Raw genomic sequence first — 18,466 nt, 5'->3', positions numbered from 1 at the left:
TGGAACTGTAGAGGGGACAAAAATCAGCTGAAGGCCCGAAGTCCTAGTAGTACTATTTTCTGCACGGAAGATCACAAATATAAGTGAACTACATGTACTGTGCCCAGGGCTTCTTGCCCACTCATCTTTGAAGTTTCTCCCCATGCAATTCCCACAGCATTGTTTCTGCTTCTTATTTAGCAAAATATAATCAACTACTTCCATCTATGGAGATTTTCAATCATGGTTGAATTAGTCATGGTTCCATGTCCCAAAGGTGCTTTTTTGAAAAGGCAACTGGACATACTTGTTTTTTTTCTTTGAAAATGTTTCACTTCTCATCCAAGAAGCTTCTTCAATTCTGTGAACATTGATCAGCTCTGAAGAAGCTTCTTGAATGAGAAACGAAATGTTTTTTGAAGTAAACAAACAAGAAGAAAGTCCAGTTGCATTTGAAAAAAGCACCTTTAGGATCATTTATCTCTATCTTTTCTTGCTATCATTAGAAATAGCCTGCTGATCCAGCACTAGGGAAATGATATGAGAATCAATCACCTTCTTTCTGCAAATATTTATATTACATCCAACTAAGAATTTATGGTTTTATTATAAAACCATGAGACAAGATACACTACATGTTATACCTACGCAGAAGTATTTTCTCTCATATCTGATTACCTTGATCTTAAAATCTTCATCTGGAATCTCACCAAATGGGGCCAGTGAGCAGTTATATGCATATAGTAACAAGAGTTGGAAGGGACCTTGTCATCTTGTCCAACCCCCTGCTCATGCAGGAGAACTATACTAGGGATTCGAACTGCCGAACTGCTGACCTTTCTGACTGACAAGCTCAGCATCTTAGCCACTGAGCCACCTAGCCAGGCAGTTATAAGTTGACGGCATCTTTCATGGTGATGCTGCGTTTGTAGAGTGCCTTTTCCAAAGAATACCCATCTCTTCTGATATTATGGAAGAACTTTTCTATTCATGTAGACATTTAAACAATGAACTGTCCCTTCTCTATATTTTGCTGCCAATATTTTCTTTTGCCTCTGCAAACCACATTTCAATTTGCATTTGTTGATGGAGGCCCAAGGGGGTTTGTGTGGTTCTTTTAATACTTTCTCAAGGAAATCCAGGGGTAACATTGTCAGTTTAGCTTGATCTGTGTTCCCAGTGAGCTTATATTACCGTTTTGTGTTTGCTCTGCAAATTGGATAATTAGCTTTGAGAAAAAAGTATCACTTCTCACACATATGTAATGCAATATAAGCTCTTTTACATTTTTGTAAATTAAAAACATCAGAAACAGTTGAATTTAATTACATACATATGCAAGGAAAATGTGTGTGTGTGTGTATACGCACACAAACAGGCCCACAGATATATACAAAGCTATCAAAGTTGGTGACTCTAGCATTCAGTGAATGTATATAATAAACTCTTTTCCCTGATAGTTAAAATTCTATCTCAAGAATAGCCAGGTCTGTCATATCTGAGCCCAGGGCTGGATAAAGATGATATCCTAAAACACAACCCAACAATGGTGCTACCTTTGTTCCATGAGATGGAAACAAGCATGATATCAAATAAATATTTTAAACTTTAGTCATTCACCATGCCAAAAAATTTAAAACAAAAATAATTCAGATTAAAGTCAATCACAGTAGATAAGTACAAAAAATTCCAACTAAAGTTGAAAAAAACAACCTCCCTGCCCTTGGAGCAGTGGTGGGTTGCACATTATGGTTCGCCAAACGCGCACACTCACTTTGTGTGTGCACGCCACCTGTTTGTGTATGTGCCTTCCTTCCGCACATGCACTTTGCTTGCACGTGTGCCTTCCATGCATGTGCCTGGCCTCAAAAACGTCCCTAAATAGGATAACATAGACCACCCGCAATTTCTGCTACTGGTTCAGGTGAACCAGTCTGAACCAGCTGAATACCACCTCTGCCTTAGTGCCTTAAATGTGTCCTTGTTCTGTCTCCTTCCCCACTTCAGACACACGAGCTGGCCTTCAGCCAGTGGATTCACGGCTCTTATCAGTCCTGGCAGAGAAATCTCAGCTGCCTGCCAAAGTTCAAACAAATGACTCACATAGCAAGACTTTTAGCTCTTTTTGAAATGGATCAGCTAAACTTTTGCTTCCCATGGAGTGAGAGCAGTCCCAAAGCTCCTTATATATCCTGTGGAATAGGGCTCCTGCCCCACCCTTCCTTTTGATGACACTGCCTCTCTAATCTTCTGAAGCACGGGTCAAACCAAGCTTGATTATTATTATCAGCTGGGTCTGAAGGCGTAGCCTGGGGAAGGGAGGAATCAGGGGATGACGGCTTCATTACGTCCTCCAATTGGTCTGGTTCTGGCTCCTGGAGCCAAGCCAAAGGAATCGGTGCTCCCGAGGTAAGCCTTACCGGCCCTTCCCCCTCACTCTTGGAGTCACTTTCAGGCATGCGGCCAGGTTTGGGGCTGGAGTCACAACAGTCCTTATTTGATTAAAAAAATTAATCCAGACCTTCCTGGCAGGGGTGGGTTCTAAATTTTTTTACTACCGGTTCTGTGGGCATGGCTTATTTTGTGGGTGTGGCTTGATGGCCATGTGACAGTGGGTATGGCTAGTTGGTCATGTGACTGGGTGGGCATGGCCAAGTCAATGTCATTCATGTCAAGCGATGCGTCTGGCCCCTCTCCTCCCAGCCGTTCCTTCTCACACCCAGCCTCAACATATCTATATTTCTCTAAAAATGTTGTTCACAACATTTTTGAACTTTATTATCTACATACTATAGATGTACTTTTGTGGAACACTGAAAGGAGGAAATGGCTCACATGCTTTGGCCAAGAGTGTGATAGGCAACATGCTTTGAAGGGGCTGCCAGAAAGAAGGGTGGGCAATGTATTTTCCAAAGCACCAGAAGGAAAACAAGAAGCAATGGATGGAAACTGAACAAAGAATGAAGCAACCTAAAACTAAGGAGAAAGTTCCTGACAATGAGAACCAATACAGGTGCAGAAATATTTCAGTCATAATTTCACATATAAAATAGCCATTCGTGTAATACAACCTGCATATTGTTCAAAACAGTCATTAGTATTATGGCTGATGTTTGATAGCAAGCCTAAAAGTCAAAGATCACAAGAGTGCTTCTTTCTCTGTATACAAAACATCACAAAGCAGGAATTGCATATTAAGATGGACTTATACAACCTGATCTACAAAATAAACACACAAATATTTATGCTCTGGACTATGGACATTAAAATGCATGTAAATCCCTGGAAAATATGTGGTAGTCCTGGGCAAAAGAAAGGCAGTAAAATCACTCTAGGTGTAGGGACAGTGTAAAATATTAACACATGATAAATAATGGAACAATTAAAAATAATAGCACAGAGTTTTCTCTCTCTCCCTCCCTCCCTCCCTTCCTCCCTTCCTTCCTTCCTTCCTCTTTCTTTCTTTCTTTCTTTCTTTCTTTCTTTCTTTCTTTCTTTCTTTTTCTTTCTTTCTTCTCTCTCTCTCTCTTTCTTCTCTCTCTCTCTCTCTCTTTCTTTCTTTCTTTCTTCTCTCTCTCTTTCTTTCTTCTCTCTTCTTCTTTCTTCTTTCTTTCATTCTTTCTTTCTTTCTTTCTTTCTTTCTTTCTTTCTTTCTTTCTTCCTTCCTTCCTTCCTTCCTTCCTTCCTTCCTTCCTTCCTTCCTTCCTTCCTTTCTTTCTTTCTTTCTTTCTTTCTTTCTTTCTTTTCTTGTCTTTTCTCCCTTCCTCTCTTTCTTTGTCTGTCTCTCTCTTCTCTCTTTCACACACACATACTTCCTCTTTCTTTCTTTCTTCTTTCTCTTTGTCTCTTTCTTTCTTCTCTCTCTCTCTCTCTTACACACACACACACACACACACACACACACACACACACGGTCTCATTCTCATTCTTCCCACTCCCAGATCCTTCTTCCCCCTCTTCCCCCCCTCTTCCTTTTGCTTGAAACTCCTTTCAGGGTAGGAGGGAAAACCAAATAAAAATGGGAAGGAGGCAAGGACAGAAAATGGTCTCTCCCTGCCCCCACTCTTCTCTCTCCCAGGAAGAAGGGGACTAACCTAAAAAAAAAAAAGCTCTGCTGCTGAACGGAGAAAATAGTAGCTAGTAAGGATATTACAGGAGTTAAAAAAACAACGAAAAAATTGCCCTTGCCCTCTTCCTACCCTGCCTCTTTTTTATTGATTGATTGATTGATTGATTGATTGGATTTTTATACCGCCCTTCTCCCGAAGGACTCAGGGCGGTTTACAGCCAAAGATAAGCTCTGGAACGAGCTACCCCCAGGGATACGCCAACTCCCTGACCTCCGGGCCTTCCGGCGTGAGTTGAAAACTCTTTTATTTCATCGTACAGGACTGGCCTAACAGTTTTAATGGGGATTTTAATAGTTTTTAGTATTTTCAGCCTATCTAAATTATTCTTTTAAAAGTGTTTTTAATTTTTGTATTCATTGTTCTTAGTTGGCTGTAAACCACCCTGAGTCCTTCGGGAGAAGAGCGGTATAGAAATTGAATAAACATAAACATAAATACACACATAAAAAACATAAACATAAACAAACATTAAAAGCTTATTAAAAAACCGATTCTAAAAATTTGGCCAAATCAAATTAAAAACTAGTATAAAACCATCATAAAACCCCAATTTAAAAATTTCCTTAGGCTAGCCCCGCCCGATAAAATAACAGAGTCTTGAGCTCGCGTTTGAACGTTCGGAGGTCGGGGAGTTGGCGCAACCCAGGAGACAACTCATTCCAAAGGGCAGGGGCCCCCACAGAGAAGGCCCTCTCCCTATGGGAGTGCACAGGCCGATGGGAGGCTGTTGGTGGCAGTAGGCGGTCCCGTAAGTAACCCAGTCCTGTGCCATGGAGCGCTTTAAAGGTGACAACCAACACCTTGAATTGCACCTGGCAGACCACTGGCAACCAGTGCAGACTGCGCAGGAGAGGTGTTACATGGGAGCATTGCGGTGCTCCCTCTATTACCCGTGCAGCCATGTTCTGGACCAGCTGGAGTCTCCTGGTGCTCTTCAAGGGGAGCCCCATGTAGAGAGCATTGCAGTAGTCCAGGTGGGAAGTGACAAGGGCATGAGTGACCATGCGTAGGGAGTCCCAGTCAAGGAAGGGACGCAACTGGCATATCAGGCGAACCTGATAAAAAGCTCCCCTGGCGACAGCCGTCATATGTTCTTCAAAAGACAGCCGATCGTCCAGGAGAACGATCCCTGCCGCTTTCTTTTAGCTTTGGCTCCAATGCCAAAAGAGAGAATTCTCTTTTGTTTGTGAAGTCCCTCCCCTCCCCCTCAGCTGGAGAAAGACAGAAGAGGGTTGCCGCTGCTCCTATCAGTTCCAGCGCAGCGACTGTATGCAACGCTGGCAGCTTCAGGAGGTGCTGGACAGCAGAAAGAGGGCAGCCGGCCTGGCAACCTTTCTAGCCACACAGCTGCAAAGCTTGCCAAGTTCCCCCTCATCCCCTGCCCCACCTACCACCCCAAATTGTGCCCCACTGTGAGATGTGCATTTTACTGGAGAGTGGCACCTCCGGGTAGTCTCTCAGCTGTTGTGTGCAGGAAAAAACCTTGCAAAGTAAAGAAAAACTTTCTCGTAAGTGTGAGACAATTAACTTCTTGCACTCAGGAGTTTTTCTTTACTTTGCAATGTTTTTCCCTGCACACAATGGCTGAGAGATGATCTGGAGCTGCCAGTCTGCACTCTACCGGGCAAGCAAGTAAGCCAGCAATCTGCTGACTTCCTGTAATCTGCAGTTTACAGGAAGTAAACACACACACACACACACACACACACACACACACACACACACACAAGCCCCTGTTGCCTCTGCTGCCACTTCTCACCACACTTAAAGTTGATTGTTAAGAGCTGGAAGATGTTTTCTTGGGAGATCAAGATGACTTGGGGGAGATCTAAGGAAACGCCTTCCAGCTCTTCGTGATAGACTTTAAGAATGGCAAGAAACAGGCAGCAAAAGAAGCGGCAGTGGGGGGTGACAGGGGCTAGTGTGTCACTGCCGCTGCCCCTTTCACCTCCAGCACAGTGGCTCCGTCTCCCCGAAGGGACACCCGCCCACACACTGCTGGGCCGGAAGGCAGGCAAGTATGGCAGGGCCTCAGGGAAGAGAGCTAGCTAGCCGGGCGGCCCTGACATGGTTGACTGTCTTCCCAGTGGTCCACGTAGCCAGGCCTGCTTGCCTGCCTTCTTCCCCCACCGCACCCCACCGCCTCTTTTTTTGGCTGCTTACCTTCCACGGCGGCTGGTCCAGAGTCGGGAAGGCAAGCTGATCTGGATTTTCGGAGGCCCTCAGCCAGCCATCGCTGCTGGAAAGCGGCTGGCCAGGAAGCCTCCAAAAAGACATTTTTGCCAGCCGCTTTCTCCATAGGCTGCTAAAAAGTATTGGCAGTCTCCCCATGTTCTTTGCACATGCCCATTGACTTACAAGGCAATGGAATGTACATGCGCAAAGAACTTGGCAGTGACGAACATGGCAGCCAGAGAACCTGTTTGGGGGCGTGGCTGGCCAGCCATTACTACCAGTTCTCCGAACACCAGCAGATTTTTACTACCGGCTCTACCAAACCAAAGCGAACCGGGAATAACTCACCACTGCTTCCTGGGCTGTAGAAATAGAGATAACTTCCAGAAGGCAGCAGAGTTTAATCTCTGTTCTACCATCAAGTGATCATCCACCTCTTAGCAACCCAGATATCACAGCCCTTATTTATTTATTTATTTTTATTTATTTATTAATCGTATTTATATACCGCCCTATCTCCCGAAGGACTCAGGGCGGTTCACAGGCAAATAAAAAACACATAAATACAAAGTAAAATAACAATTAAAAAACTTATTCTAAAAGGCCAAATGTTTAAAAATGTTAAAATGTTTAAAAACAATATAAAAAATAAAACCCATTTAAAACCCATAAATTTAAAATCTAATCCAGTCCTGCTCGAATGAATAAGTGTGTTTTAAGCTCGCGACGGAAGGTTTGGAGGTCCGGAAGTTGACGAAGTCCTGGGGGTAGTTCGTTCCAGAGGGTGGGAGCCCCCACAGAGAAGGCCCTTCCCCTGGGTGTCGCCAGACGACACTGCCTCGCTGACGGCACCCTGAGGAGTCCCTCTCTGTGAGAGCGCACGGGTCGGTGAGAGGTATTCGGTAGCAGTAGTTTGTATCTGTGACTTCTGAACATTTGCCTTAAGTAAAAACTACTGTACAAATTAGAATGATCATGCAAAGACCTCTGAAAATAACTGTTGTGGTTCGCCAGCAGCCTGCGGAGCTGGTAACGGAGTCGGATAGCGATGAGGCTGAGGAAGAGCGTGGGGCAGTCCTGGAGGCTGGGGAAGGCCCAGATGAGGGCTCTGTGTCAGAGGCTGAGGTGGGGCCAGGGCCATCAGGGAGTAAGGTGCTGACTCCAGAGCCTCCAGAGACTGACAGTAGTGAGGCAGAGAAGCAGGAGGAGCCTGTTCCTAATGCACGCATGAGAAGAGCTGCCAGAAGGCAAGAGCAAAGAGGATGACTCAGGAGTAGGGCCAAGAGATGATTGGCCCCTCCCATAAGGCTTAAAACAGATCAGCAATGGTGTTTAGGCTTTGCCAAAAAACAACTTTGGTAGCTTCGTCTTCTTGCATTTATTTTTGTATCTGTGACTTCTGAACATTTGCCAAGAAAGGCCTTTGGAAGTTTGCCTAATTGGACCAAGGTTTGTGATAGGTCTGAGGAATTTGTGTTGGGAGGAATTTGCTTTAATTTAGTTGAACTACGCCGGGAATGAAGTAATTCTCAGCTGTTAGAATAAAGTTTGTTTGTTTTTTCACTGACTGAGTTTTCACTACCTACTTGGGCCTGGGTCATAACAACAACCTTTGCAGAGAAGCCCTCCACACTTTGTCCCATCTCACCCAATTAATCCCAGCAATCATTTCATTCTGGATAATGCTTATGTCAGCGAAGGCAGCTACTGCTGACACAAAGACTCTTTGCGCCAAGAATGAGGTGATGGTAGACATTACGCCTCATGGTTGAAGTTGGCATCAACATGCAAAAACTATTTGCAGTTGGTTTTGCTGGAGATTCATGATTCAGCCTCCCAGGCGGAAACATCCTCTAATATGTGAGTCTCCTTTAAGTCTTTAAAGTCATTTTCTCCATCAGAAATAGTTTTTTTTTTTCCTTTGAGTTCTTGGGATTTGGATTCATTCACCAAGGTGTCTTCAAAAGGTGAATAACATTACACATGTGGGGGGGGGACGAAAATACCAAGTCATTTCCTTATACATTCAGCTGAAAATAATTAGAAATCCTCAAATTAAAACAAGCATCGTATCTGCTCTGCTACTAAATTATATCTTCTCACTAAGTTAGGTGCACATGGTGCATCCAAACATAGTTTCTTTAAATCTTTGTTTGCTTAAGAATCCATAGGGTTCTTGTTTGTATATAATGCTAAGTCACAAACCACAATTTATAAAACAAAAGCCAAACCAACGGCAATGTGAGAACCCAGCCATTATATGCTTCCTTGTCTAGCTCTTGATTGGCTTTCGTCAGAGTCTTGATAATTAAAGACACAGTTAAACATTGATTATTTAAAAGAAAATTAAGCCGGCATTGATTTTTGTTTGTTTGATTTAATCACAGCTCTGAAAAAGGTGTTCTATCTAACTCTGCAATCAAATTACAATAAACCCTCAATTTAATGGGCTATTGTACCCATTAGACTCTAATATGACAAATGGAATTTTATGCCATAAAATTTTATGCCATAAAAGGATAAACAAATTTTCCTACTCCATTCGAAGTTCATCAGTAAACCACGGCCGAAAGATCCATGGGTGGGGAAATAAAAATGGCAGCTCCGATTGCATGATTGAAGATCTGCCCCTTATTTTAGGGGTGGGACACGTGGGAAAAAAGGAACAGGGTTTTGCTTGCCTGACCAGCATGGCTTTTTGACAGCCTTCCCACCTGTTGGTGGAATCACTGAATTGTGGGTTTACCCAAGGTGAGATAAATTCAGGGTTAGAAAAGCAGCAAAAACCTACACAGAAATAGATGAGTTTAAATTGATACTAGGTCACTTAAATTGCAATTGTTCATCTTTGTGACGGAATACAAACCTTCAGGTCAAAAGCCAATTGCTAACTGAGTGTTTTAAGGGGGAAAATATCTTCCATGTTATTGCATGATGACATTCAAAGACAAAGTTCCAATATTTCTACAATATATTCCAGTTCAACCTTTGCCTTTAGCTGTACAACCTCTTAAATGAAACTGGTGCCAATGCCAATAAAAAAAATGTTACTTCTTCATTTCCACATTACAACAAAACTATATCTTTTTTCCCCAAGTGCTATATACAGTAGAGAGTTTCTGGATAACCATTTTTAAAAAAACAAAACCTAAATATAATGACCATAACGAGGGCCAATTTGAGATAATTAGACCGTAAGGGAACGCCTCTATAAAGTAAAAGTAAATGTCCAAAGATGAAATATCATCTTTATTATTTTTGATTTGCAAATTGCTTATGATTCTAGGAAATTGAATGAAATGGGATTTGGTCAACCCCCAAATTCCTAGAAATCTGACCCTTGAACTGAGATATTAGAAAGATCTAAATACTTTTTTTTTTTAATAATCAGTCAGAATCTGAAGGCCTAAAGGTTTATGTGGACATTCCAGGTTTCTTATTTTGTTAACACAGAAGTTGTTGGGCCCAAATCCAAGAATAACATGTGGTGATTCTTCCAAGGTGAGTCCTCATATGAGTTTTCACACCTGTAAACAAAATCTTGTCAGACTGTACTGTACCGTCTGCATCTACAACAGGGGTCTCCAACCTTGGCAACTTTAAGATTTGTGGACTTCAACTCCCAGAATCCCTCAGCCAGCAAAGCTGGCTGAGAAATTCTGGGAGTTGAAGTCCACAAGTCTTAAAGTTGCTAAGGTTGGAGACCCCTGATCTACAATATACAATAGAGTCTGTTAGATTCGGGCAATAACGAGGCAGGAGACCAAATGAGTAACAACAGCTCTTTAGTTTATAGTGAACCCAGCAAAGCAAACGGTAAAAACCCCTCCTTATATACAGTTCAGCTGGAGGCTTCAGCCAATTAGCAACGTGCTATTTCCCGCTCTATTTTCCCTCCAAAACCCTTAAAGATACATTACACTCCTCCCCTCCCAGAAAACTTTTTACTCCTATTTACATAAAATGAATAATTATTTTTCTACGTAGTCACGTAAGTACGCAGGGCGTCTCCTAACTCTTTCGGACCTGCGCAGTTCATTATCTGGGAGTGAGTCGAGCTGGCCGGAGGGACTGTTCGTTCCTCTCAGCTCCTCCTCCAGGCCATCCGGCCTTGGATTACTTGCAGAGTCGTTCCTGCTTTCCTTCGGAGGGACCGGTTGGTGTCGCTGGAACTCAGATAAGTCCTGCGGTTTTCTCGGGTTTGAGTTAGCTGTGGATTCAATCATTGGATAGTCAGGGCCTGTTTCGTCTGTTTCTAGACTGGTGGCTATTCTTTTTCTTAACTGGTCTATGTGGCGTTTCCAAACCCGGCCATCCTCTATTTCTACGAGATATGATTTGGGCCCGGTTGTTTCTAGGATTGTTCCCTTTTGCCAGTTTGGGCCTTCACCATAATTGTGTGCCCATACGGAACTCCCTACTGTCAATTCTCTTGTTTTGCCCGGTGTTGTTTTGTACCCGTCTGGTGTGTAGTTCGGGTTTAACCGGTCTAACGGGCATCTAAGCTTTCTCCCCATCAGTAGCTCTGCTGGGCTGCGGCCAGTCGCTACACAAGGGGTTCTGTGTTGTACCGCTAAGAAGGTGTCAATTTTAATTGCCAATCCCGGGTCTGATTCTGGACAATGCCTCTTTGCACTCGGGCGGAAACGCTCTGCAAGGCCGTTCGTCGCAGGGTGGAAAGGCGCCGAGAGGACATGCCGGATGCCCTCTTCCGCCAAGTACCCCTCAAAAAGGGTCGCCGTGAACTGTGGCCCGTTGTCTGAAACGAGTGTGTCTGGTAACCCGTGTGTTACAAAAAGGTGCCGCAGGACTGAAATTACAGCCTCTGCGGTCATGGATTTCATTAGAATGATTTCCAGCCATTTGGAAAATGCGTCTACCACCACTAAGAATGTTTGGCCGTGGAAAGGGCCGGCAAAGTCGATATGGATTCGGGACCATGGGCCCTGGGGTTTCTCCCACTCTCGGATTGGGGCCGTTGGTGGTAGTGGTCTGGATTCCTGGCATGCTTGGCATTTCCCAACCCTATCGCTAATCTCCATGTCCATCAAGGGCCACCACACATAGCTCCTGGCTAAACCCTTCATTCTCACGATTCCAGGATGGCCTTCGTGCAGAAGTTCCAGAACTTTTTTCCGCAATTTCTCTGGGACCACCACTCTATCCCCCCAGAGCAAACACCCCCCTTGCACCGACAATTCCCCGCGCTTTTTTACATATTCCCTAAAACGCTCACCCGGCGCAGCGGGCCATCCTCTTTGCACCCAACCCATTACAGTCCTTAATGTAATGTCCTTGTAAGAAGCCCGAGCCACCTCCTTGGAAGTGACTGGACCAGAGTCCAAAGAGTCAATTAACAAGACGGGTGTGCCCGGAGTGGGGTCTTCGATAGTCGCTGGTAAAGGGCATCTGCTCAAGGCGTCTGCATGCCCTAACTCCTTTCCTGGCCGATGTAGCAGTTTGTAAGAATATGCAGCCAGAAAGATAGTCCATCGGGTCAATCTGGGCGAAAGTGCCACGGGCGTTGGGCGGTCGCCCGCCAGCAACCCTAGTAAGGGTCTATGGTCTGTGACGATTTCGAAGTCGCGACCGAAAACATATTCATGGAACTTCTTTACCCCGGAGACTATGGCCAAGGCTTCCCTATCCAACTGGCTATAGTTCCTTTCAGCTGAGGACATTGTTCGGGAGTAAAACGCTATAGGGGCTTCTGTGCCATTTGGCAGCCTGTGGCTGAGCACAGCCCCCACCCCGTAGGGGGATGCATCACAAACTAGCACCAATGGTAGTGTGCTATTGTATTGGATCAATAGGCTATCACTAGACAGGAGGTTTTTTATTGCTTCAAATGCTCTAGCTTCCGCCTTTCCCCAAGACCATGCAGCATTTTTTCCTAGTAATTTGTGTAGCGGCTCGGCTATGGTAGCCTTATTTTTAAAAACCAGAAAATTTACCAGACCCAAAACGCCTGCAACTCTGTTTTGTTTTGGGGTGCTGGGGCCTTTCTGATTGCCCTAACCTTGCTCTCAGTGGGTGGATCCTCCTGTCTATCCGTAGCCCAGGAATTCTACGGATCCTACCCCGATCTGGCACTTGTTTAATTTGACTTTTAAACCGCGGACCGGAAAATACTCAAAACTTTTCTCAGTCGCACCCTAGTTCTTCCATATTATCGGCGGATACCAGTACGTCATCAAAGTACGGTACCACCCGGGAGCCCCTGCAGAAGCCGCCCATTAAATTTTGAAATAATCCTGGTGCCACACTGACCCCAAACTGTAACCTGGTGCATTTGAAAGCACCCTGTGCGTTACGATTGTTTGTGCTCGCCGTGCTGCTATCTACGGGCAACTGTTGATAGGCTTGGGCCAAATCTAGTTTGGCAAAAACCTGCCCTTGCCCTAGCGAGTGCAGCAAGTGTTGCACCACTGGGACGGGGTAAGCGCTTTTTTGCAAAGCTTTGTTTAGCGTCGCCTTGTAATCGGCGCAAATCCTGACTGACCCGTCTGGTTTCACTGGGGTGACTATCGGCGTCTCCCACTTCGCATGGTCGACTGGCACTAGTATCCCCTGGCTTACTAGTTTGTCCAGTTCCCGGTCAATCTTGGGCTTCAGGGCGAAGGGAACCCTCCTAGCCTTTAAACGGATAGGGGCAACTTGAGGGTCTAGGTTGAAGGAGATAGGGGTCCCCTTGTACTTGCCCAGGCAGTCTTTGAAAACGTCCTCGAACTCCTTCATGAGTTCGCCCTTGAGGTCGACTTCATTTCGGAAGACTCCGGTCACTCCCATGCCCAATGCCCGGAACCAGTCTAGTCCCAACAAACTCGGCAGAGTCCCATCGACGATGGTGATGGGCAGAGTTTTTTCGAACTGTCCATACTTGACGTGGACGGTCGTCGCCCCTCGGACAGGGATCCTGTTCCCTTGATAGTCCTGCACTCGTAGCTTCTGTGGCCGCAGTTTGCGTTTCGCGATAGCCGGCAAGTTTTTTTCTAAGTTGCTCCAGGACATGATCGTAATTGAAGATCCAGTGTCCACTTCCATTCGGCACGGCACTCCTTCGATGAGTGTTTTAATAAAGATTTTTTTTTCTAGGCGTGTTGATGCCTGGCCCACTCTCACGGCGGTCTGATTCAACTTCGCGCCTTTTTTCCCTTGACCAATCCCGGGCCGTTTTGTGGTTCCCGCGCTTTGATTGGTCGGTTTGAATTTTTGGCGGGAAGGTTGGGGCGCTCGGCAGGCTTTCGCGATGTGCCCTTTTTTTTCACATCGCCGACACGTGGCATCCTTAAATTTGCAATGTTGCCGTTGGTGTTGGCCCCCGCAACTCGCGCATTCGCCCGGTCTTCCTCTCCGGCCTCCCGGTGTGGAAGACTTCTTCCTCTTCCTCCTCTTCCGACTCGGCCTGGACTTCCTCGTTGTGGACCGGGGTTGTTTTCGCTGCCGCCCCTGGCGCGACCGGCTTTTGTAGTGTTTCTGCCGCTTGGGTAGACATCTCGTGAGCCCTTGCCTCGTCCAGGGCGATTGCGAGCGTTAGGTTGCTTCTGGACAGCAGCCGCCGCAAACGGATGTCCCTGACCCGCAAATTAGCTGGTCGAGCAACGCGCCTTCCAAGTCTCGGTACTCACAATGGTTCGCGGCTTTCCTCAGTGCTGCCATGTACACACTGATGGACTCGCCCTCTTGCTGCATGCGCTGCCTTAATTCGAACCGTTGAACGAACTTGGAAGGCGTTGGTGCATAGTGGGCTTTCAAAACAGTCTGCAGAGTTTGCCACGGTACCGCCTGTACCGGCGTTGGCTTAGAAAGCGATTCTGCGGTGTCGAAAACCTCGGGGCCGCAGTGACTCAGGAAGTACGCCTGCTTCCTGTTGTCCGAGACTCCTTGAGCTCGTTGGCTTCGAGGAAACACTCAAGCGAGCCATGTATGACCCCATTTTCTTTGGCTGGGTCGAATGGCGCTGGCGGTGTATAGCTGGACATCGTTGCTAACCGCCCTTATTTTGCTGGGTTCGTTCCTGGTGCTCTTTTGCCTCGAGATCCCACCTTCGTCGCCAGTGTTAGATTCGGGCAATAACGAGGCAGGAGACCAGATGAGTAACAACAGCTCTTTAGTTTATAGTGAACCCAGCAAAGCAAACGGTAAAAACCCCTCCTTATATACAGTTCAGCTGGAGGCTTCAGCCAATTAGCAACGTGCTATTTCCCGCTTTATTTTCCCTCCAAAACCCTTAAAGATACATTACAGAGTCAATGTCTAAGATGGGCAACCATAGAAATTGATTGAATGAAAATTGTTAGGAAAATGCTGTTTTCACCCTCTCTCACATGTAACATTTGGATTGAGTTGGCTCTTATTCTCTGGAATGCACCCCCTCACTTATGTGAGCTTCAAAAGCCCATGACGTTGCCCTCTTTTTCCGTGAGATAAAATACAAAAACAATTGCATATCTGTCTGAAAGGTGCTTTTCCAAGAGGCAACTGGACTTTCTGGTTTTTCTTTGAAGACGTTTTACTTCTCATCCAAGAAACTTCTTCAGCTCTTGAATGAGAAGCAAAATGTCTTCAAAGAAAAATCAGAGTCCAGTTGACTCTTGAAAATGGGACAATCATGACCTGGGTGACTGAGAATCTCCACAGACAATTAAATATGTAGGAAGTGATCATACTATTGTTCTCCTTAATGATTTAAATGCATTATAGCTAAACAAAGTTTACTTTTTGTCTTAGCCTCATCCATTTTTCATCTTGACCATGTGCCTACTTTTTTGGCTTGTGGCTTGCCTCTCCTAGGAAAAATGCAACCCAGACTGTGGGAAAAAGACACATTTTGACTTTAAAATAAAAGGGTAGATCTCCCATAAGGCTAGAAACCATATAGGAGCAGGTAGGCAAAAGAGACATGGTTTCTTGAAAGGAGACTTGAAATAGGAAACAATGTAGAGTGCAGGACTTCATTCTGTCAACTGCTCTCTGACTTTTTTATGGTATAGAAACCAGCATTTTCTTCATTCTATATTCCACAGCATTAGAATGAAGCACTAGAAAATGCCTGCTAATAAAAGATCTGCCTTTCACGGCTCTTCCAAGATGTGGAATTGTTAATGAACAATATCTCAAGTACCATCAAAACACACAGTTTATCACTGTTACAAACATCCTTGCATGGAATAAAATGCTGAGAGAGAAATCAATGGATACAAAGCAGATAATGGCAAGCCCACTTCAGCTAAGAGCCCTTACTCATATGATCACATAACCGTGAATCCAATTTAAAAGTTTTGGTTTATTTATTTTTTTGGTTTGGTTTTGGTGCTTGTACAAATATTTTAAATAAAAAATAATAATAAACCAATCAGCCCTTGGTAACTTTAATCTTTAGTCTCTCCCTTATTGTATTCTTTGTCCTGAACCCTGGGGTAAAAGGAAGAGCTTCTATATGATATTCTTTCATATGTTTGCAGCAGGGGTGAAATCTACTTACCTTCCTTACTGGTTCAGAAGTGCATGTGCCATGCACACGCATCCCATGCATGCACAGACCTTCTGCGCATGCACAAAACCTCCTCATGCGCAAAACCTGTGCATGCGCAAAACCTTCTATACATGCACAAAAACTTCTATGTATGAGCAGAAGGTAAAAAACATATTACTTCCTGGTTAAAACCAGGAAATAATGACACCCAGGTGGCTGGGCAGAGCTTCACTCCACCATCGCTACCGATTGCTGAACTACAGGCCATGATCGCTACCGGATTGCACGATCCGGTCCAATCCGGGAGCATTTCACCCCTGGTTTGCAGTGTAATATCATTTCCTAACTGATTGTCTAAGATCCATCCTGATGAAGTGCTTCACCTGTGCTCAGCTATCATACAGAGGTGTGTGGCTACATCTTGAGGAATGTTATATAGCAGGGCTGATGCTATAGTACGGGATCTAGGAAGCCATTTTGCTCTCAAGGCTGTTATACTCTTTTATAACAAGGGACTCTTATGTTGCTGAAGCAGAGTTTTGCCATAAGTAAGCATGCCCAGCAATGATAGCAATATCCATGTAGATATCAGTGGTGGGATTCAAATTTTTTTACTACTGGTTCTGTGGGTGTGGCTTGGTGGGCATGGTGTGGCTTGGTGGGTGTGGCTTGGTGGACATGGCGGGGGAAGGATACTATAAAATCTCCATTCCCTCCCCACTCCAGGGGAAGGTTACTGCAAAATCCACATTTCCTCCCAATCAGCTGGGACTTGGGAGGCAGAGAATAGATGGGGGTGGGGCCAGTCAGAGGATGGTATTTACCAGTTCTCCAAACTACTCAAAATTTCCACTACTGGTTCTCCAGAACTGGTCAGGACCTGCTGAATATCACCTCTGGTAGATATAAAATCTTTATTTCTTTACAATTCTGAACTTAACAGGGGCACAGTTGGTTCTGTCTCCATGCTGTGATCCAAAGTATATCAAAGAGTCTGAAAATGTGTTCTGTTTTTCTGTGGTTTACTTTCACAACTCTACTGAGATCTGAAGAACTTTTAAAGGATCAGAAGTGTGGTTGACTTCCTCTCTTTAACCCAATGAGCTATCTTTTGTTGTTGTTGTTTATTTTTTCTTGACTGAGACAATATTTTCTTCAAGTTATGCTAAATTTGCCCTAAGAATTTGAGACGGACTATGGTGAATAAAAACAGAGTTGCAAGATTCATACTGCTCAAATGTCTATGTAGCCATTCCTGGACTGGTATGTGAAACATGAAATGGGATGTAACCCCCTGCTTCTACAAGTAATAGAAAATTCTGATTAAGACAGACTGATACAGCAAATTGTAATTTTAATTTGCACATATATCCACTAGTGATAAGATTCAGAAGTAGTATTTATAAAAATCATAATCTTCTGAGGAAGGGATTTGTGGTTTGTTTTATACATGCAAAACAGGGAAGAGCTTGTGAACACCAGTTGTCTAAACATTAAAAAACAAAAAATAAAAATTAGCTGGAGAGACCCAAACACTCCTTTTTCCTCATCTTATTGTCAACTGACAATTGTTTCATTATTTCCTCCCCAAATTTACAAGAAATTCTCCTTTAAATTAATTTAGACTAATGAGACACATATTGAGGTTTTTGATTCCTTATACTGACTGACACGGGACTTGAGGTCACATGTGCGGTTTTTAATATAATGACTAATGGGCTTTTGAGATGGAAAGAGTCTTCCATGGCATTTTAGAATTTAGAATATCAGAGTTGGAAGGGACCTTGGAGGTCTTCTATTCCAACCCCCTGCTTAGGCAAGAAACTCTACCATTTCAGACAAATGGTTGTCCAATCTCTTCTTAAAAACTTCCAGTGTTTGGACAGTCATAACTTCTGGAGGCAAGTCATTCCACTGATTAATTGTTCTAACTGTCAGTAAATTTCTCCTTAGTTCTAAGTTGTTTCTCTCGATTAGTTTCCATCCATTGCTTCTTGTCCTGCCCTCAGATGCTTTGGAGAATAGCTTCCCTCTTCTTTGTGGCAACCCCTGAGCTATTGGAACACTGCTATCAAGTCACCCCCTAGTCCTTTTCATTAAACTAAACATACCCAATTCCAGCAACCGCTGGAATTGGTTTTAGTGAACCATCACTGAAATAGTATCATTTAAAGACTTATATTTGTCAGACTGTGAAGAAAGCCCCATTTATTCTTTCATGAAAATCCAAGTTGGAAGAAAAGACAAACTCAAGAGAAAGGAAACATTCCAGCACTGAACAATGACCAAAATCTAAAAGATCCTATGTTGCTTTTAGAACAGAATAGAATAGAATTTTTATTGGCCAAGTGTGATTGGACACATAAGGATTTTGTCTTGGTGCATATGCTTCCAGTGTACATAAAAAAAAAAGATACGTTCATTCAGAATTCTAAGGTAGAACACTTAATGATAGTCATAGGGTACAAATAAGCAATCAGGAAACAATCAATATCAATATAACTCTTAAGGATACCAGCAACAAGGTTACAGTCATACAGTCACAAGTAGGAGGAGATGGGTTATGGGAATGATGAGAAGATTAATAGTACTGCAGACTTAGTAACTAGTTTGACAGTGTTGAAGGAATTATTTGTTTAGCAAAGTGATAGCATTCGGGGAAAAACTGTTCTTATGTCTAGTTGTTCTGGTGTGCAGTGCTATATAG

The sequence above is a fragment of the Ahaetulla prasina genome, chromosome 1 (genome assembly GCF_028640845.1).
Source record: "Ahaetulla prasina isolate Xishuangbanna chromosome 1, ASM2864084v1, whole genome shotgun sequence".
Taxonomy (NCBI): Eukaryota; Metazoa; Chordata; class Lepidosauria; order Squamata; family Colubridae; genus Ahaetulla; species Ahaetulla prasina.
This window is presented reverse-complemented; position numbering follows the sequence as displayed.